We start from the raw sequence: 4,868 nt of genomic DNA on the forward strand, positions 1-4,868 counted from the left end.
TTTAGGACGTGAGCTTGTCAATCTGAATGTGGAGGGACACAAACTTAGCCCCGGCCAGCAGCTTGGGAGGAACTGTCAAGAAGGTCAGCTCCTGCACGTCGACGTCGCCGGGATCCTTGCTGCTTGTCACCTCCATTTCCACCTTGACGGTGTCGGTCGTGCCTTTGGGCTCCCCCGGCGGGCCGTTCGCCCACAGCTTGGCCACGTAGTGCGGCAGTGGGGACGCCCCCGCTTTGATGCAGACGACCGACACGACGATAGGCGCGCCGATGTCAAGCACGCCGCCGACCAAGAAAAACGTGCGGCGGTCCTCCTCCGCGAACAGCAAGAGCCGTGGCTCTGACAGTGGCACTTGCAGCTGGAGCACCTTGCCGTACTGGATCATGTGCACGTGCATGGGATGCGCGGTGCTGATGTGGTGGTAGAGCACCAGCGGCGGGCCTTCGTAGCCGCAGACGGGCACGGGGCATTTGCAGGGCGCGAGCGGACACACGCTCTGGTGATCGGCGAGCTTGTGGTAAGTGACGTAGAGCCCACAGCCTTCGTGCGGGCACTCCACCCTCACCGACGAAAGGACGGAGTCCACCGCCGTGTTCCGCACGTCGAAGCCACCGCCGCGCTCGCACTTCTGGCACTGCCGCTGGTTCCCGGGGCACTCGACGCGGCAGTCCGCGCAGGCCAGGTGCCCTCCCTTGCACTACAGAAATCAATCGAACAGCACATCAATCAAGAAACCTACACCTTGCTCAATCAGCCGAACATACGAGGTGTATTCGAACCTCATACACCCGAGTCGTCAAGGGGCGGAGGCACAAGGGGCAGTGGAGCACGGTGAGGTCCATCGAGACCTTAGAGAGCTCCATCGTCGGGTCCTATTCGGTCTGCATGATCTCGCCCTCCTCGTGCACAACCATCTCTCGACTTGGGCCGGGGTATTACAAAGCTTTACCGTCACATATTTTATACTACTTCAAGGTGCATTAAATCAACACATGCAAGTATCAGAAGGAGAGTCATGGCATGCATGCATGCGTTGTAACTAATGCATCGGTAAACGCAAATTATTGAAATATATCGAGTGCAGTGCTTTGATGTGTCATGTCAACTCGTACATCAACGAGAAGTTCGATTATCCTCTCCCTCGCCGACTTAACTGCACCTGCCTTTGGCTGTATGATAGGTTGGCCACAAACCTGTCATACACGCAAAGGCAGGAGCGTCCCTCCCTCGCCCATGAGCGTGGTGGCTGGCAAGACTAGGAGAAGCTTTCGCTACACGCTCTCCCTCCCGCACGTGGTGGACATGCAGCAGTTCAATCGGTGTCAGATGGCCAGAAGCGTACTGTAGTACTCCTCCAGTGCAGTAGTACTCCATCATTGTTCGACTTCCCGAAGAGGTGAAGGGCCAAGCGTAGCCCGGACACTCGTGTGGCAGTTTCATGTGTAGAGTAGTCTAGGATAGTGTGTACCGTGCCTATAAGCTTAAAATCGTTGGGGTCGGCTCCATGCTATGTGTCCTTCTCGAAGTTTTTAAAAAAAATTTAAAATAGTCTTCTGGCCCTACCTGACACCCTGGTGATTGTAGTTTGCACGCTCATCTGGTCAAGACAGGAATGTATATTTTAATTTGTTTTTTCTTCGAAAAGGGGGGACTCCCCGTCCTCTGCATCAGAACGATGCATACGGCCACATATATTTTAATTTGTGGTGGGTAAATGTTAGAGGTTGCAGCAAATATATTGTACACTGTCGGTCTTTCAGCCAAGTTTAGGGGCAAGCATGTGGGTCCAGTGCTATGATGTGTTGCGTCAACTCGTACAACGAGGGGAAGCTTGATTTTATTACACGCCTTCTCCCTCACCCATGCGCGCGGTTGCTCGCAAACGAGGATAGGCTTTTACTACTTAGTAGTACTTCTACAACAAGCTATCCATCCCGCTCGCGGTGGATGGACATGCAGCACTGGATTCGACACTGTAGAAGCAGTAGTAGTAACAACATTGTTCGTCTTCTCGAAGAGGCGAAGAGCCAAGCGCAAACCGAACATTGCAGTTGCGAACATTGGAGCACGCATATAGCCAGGCTCTTGCATGAGACAAAATTGCTATGTGAGCCCACTATTGTACTAGTACGTACAACTACTTGCTAGTATAGCCCTGTAAACCAGAAAGGAGTATTTGCCCTTCTAGAGATTTCAACAAGTGACTAGACTACACCGAGACGGAGTACATATGGAGCAAAATGAGTGAATCTACACCGTAAATAAATACTCGTACGTACTAGTTCTATCGTTTTCCTCTCCGAGGTGCACAATATTGAGTATACTGACTAGTCTCTTTTTGCCACGCATTTACGTTTTTTTTACACAGTACACACACAAGCGCTCATATACACGCGCATACACTCACCCCTATGAACGCACACATGCACGGCACTATCATCTTGAAATTTACGAAGTCACCATAGGCACCTCGTCGTAGGCGGGTCCATAGGTGCTTCAATGCCAAGGAGGGAGAGGGTAGCGGTTCCCGAGACGTTGAACGGTCAATGATGCATCCTCAATTACATGCAAAGGGAATTAATTGGAGAAGCAGAATAGAGCCAGCACGATGTGATGCAACAGAGTTTGGACTCTCATATAATAAAGGCGCCCCACCACTCCAATCCATCGACTCCCAAGTCTCTGCGCAACACTGCTCACTCCAATCCAAGACCAAGTGACCAGAAGCCGACGCCGGCTTCGCCTCTCTTATGGACCACATGATGGTCAACTCCATCCGCAAGTTCACCGCCGTCAAGAAGCGCCCGGACGACCTTGCCGTACTGCTCCAGCCCGCGCGCCCAAGCTCCTCATTGCCTGCCACCCTCATCGGCCTCCATGGTGAAGAACTCTTTCAAGCCCTGGTGGCCCTGCAGGTGCCGGAGGTCGCGACGAAGAATGTGCACCTTGAGGCCGCGCTTGCCGCGCAGCGCCTCACCATGCAAGAAACCGTCGAGCTGCACATCCACATCTACGAGGAAATCGTCTACATAGGCCACTACAAGGCAAGCGAGGATAGAAATACGTTGACCTTCTTCCAGCGGCTGGAGTCTTTGGACGCCATTGTTCAGAAGCACGTCGACCTGGCCACGAAAGCCGCTGCTACTTAGGCGTTGTTCGGTGGGTCGTCGCCCTGAGTCGAGGAGGTGGACGTCGTCGATGGATGCATCTCTTCTTCTTGCCTCCTGTAACCAACACTGCATCGCCTCGTGGCCTTAATGTTTTATTATTAAATACTCCCTTCGTTCCCAAATATAATTCTTTCTAAAGATTCCAGCAATCGACTACTACATACGGAGCAAAATGAGTGAATCTACACGCTAAACTATGTCTACATACATCCGTATGTTGTATTCCATTTGAAATAATATCTAAAAAGGCTTATATTTATGAACGGAGGGAGCATATGGCATTTTTATTCCAGTCGTAATGTTTTCACTGTGAGGTGGGGCCGCAGTTGAGCAAACCGACCCTGCCCACCGGGCGTCGGCCGAGTTTAGAATTAGAAGAGAGAAACGAGGGAGGAGAGCTAGCTGTAGCACGGACGCTGTTGTCAGATGGGACTCGTGTTTATAGAATAGGAGTACTGAGCACTCGTGCCTCTCTTTTTTTATTTTTTGAGGGAAAAATTAGTCGTATGTCTAGTACCACTAGTTGGGTGTGTGTGACCTATAGCTGTCATCACTTTAGGTCTCCTTTTCGAACCGCGGCTACGCTTCACAGTACATATTATTTCACGCATTTATCCTCCTATATGTACTCCTAGGATATTTCCACATGCCCCCATTTGCCGACATGTGGGACATAGAGCATCTGGGTGGTAGTGCATGCACAACTCGGAGCATATGCCGGGGTACTTTACATTTCGGACCTCACGAATTTCGTGCAAAGCCCCCATAGAAGAATAAATAAATGAATGAATTACTACATGAAACCGGATTATTTTCATGGAAACTGGAGCACGTTCATTAAATTTTGGACATAACAAGTTTATAAAAAATGACCGGACCGAAACCAGTCTAAGGGCCTCTTTGATTTTTCTGGCAAAAAAAGGGCCTCTTTGATTCGCAGGATACTGAAAACACAGGAATGGGGAAAGTATGATGGCGATGAACCGAGACGAGGAGAACTCTAACTAAGTTAGAGGTTAGAGTTAGAATCTAACCCTGAACTAACTCTAAACCAAGGAGGTGTATGGATGGCAGGGTTAGATTGTTTGACAATAAATGCTCTATCTCAATCATTTGACTACTTTGGACCCTATTTCCTGCAGGATTTGGAGGGTGCTTGGATACGTTTTAGTTCCATGACTAAAAGTAGTGAGACTAAAACTTGCTAGCCTCACCCATGCTTGGATCCAAATACTCCAAACCCTCCAATCCAAAGACTAAAATCAAGTTAATCATCATTTATTATCCTCCAAGCCCTCCAAGCCATAACTCGCCTGTGTTAAAGGAGAGGATTTAAATGAGGAGAGAGATGACTAATCCACATTTTAGTAGGGGTACCCCTGACTAAATTTTTTTAGTCTCAAGACTAGGTTTAGCCCCTGTTTAGTCAGGGGTGCTTGGAACTCTTAGCCTCTTAAACAGACAATTTTTAGTCAGACTAAAATAAGTCCGTTGGATCCAAGCACCCTCTTGGTGTGGCCGGCTCTTCTGTGGCCTCCTCCCGCTCACAATTGACATAAACGAACCATCTGTACAAATCAAGCATGCAAAACATGATAAATGAGATATCCCACTTAAACATACAAGTCGTCAATCAAGCTTCACAAAATAAAAAAACACTTCATGAAACAAAGAATGAGCTAACTCATCACGGAAGTC

The 4,868-nt window shown here is 49.3% G+C and overlaps 1 pseudogene; it reads right to left on the reverse strand.

Annotated features, from left to right (window-relative positions):
• Window position 1: 1 nt before the first annotated feature.
• Window positions 2-914, reverse strand: LOC125532381 (annotated as a pseudogene).
• Window positions 915-4,868: the final 3,954 nt, after the last annotated feature.

Source organism: Triticum urartu, unplaced genomic scaffold (assembly GCF_003073215.2).
Source record: "Triticum urartu cultivar G1812 unplaced genomic scaffold, Tu2.1 TuUngrouped_contig_9765, whole genome shotgun sequence".
NCBI classification, from domain to species: domain Eukaryota; kingdom Viridiplantae; phylum Streptophyta; class Magnoliopsida; order Poales; family Poaceae; genus Triticum; species Triticum urartu.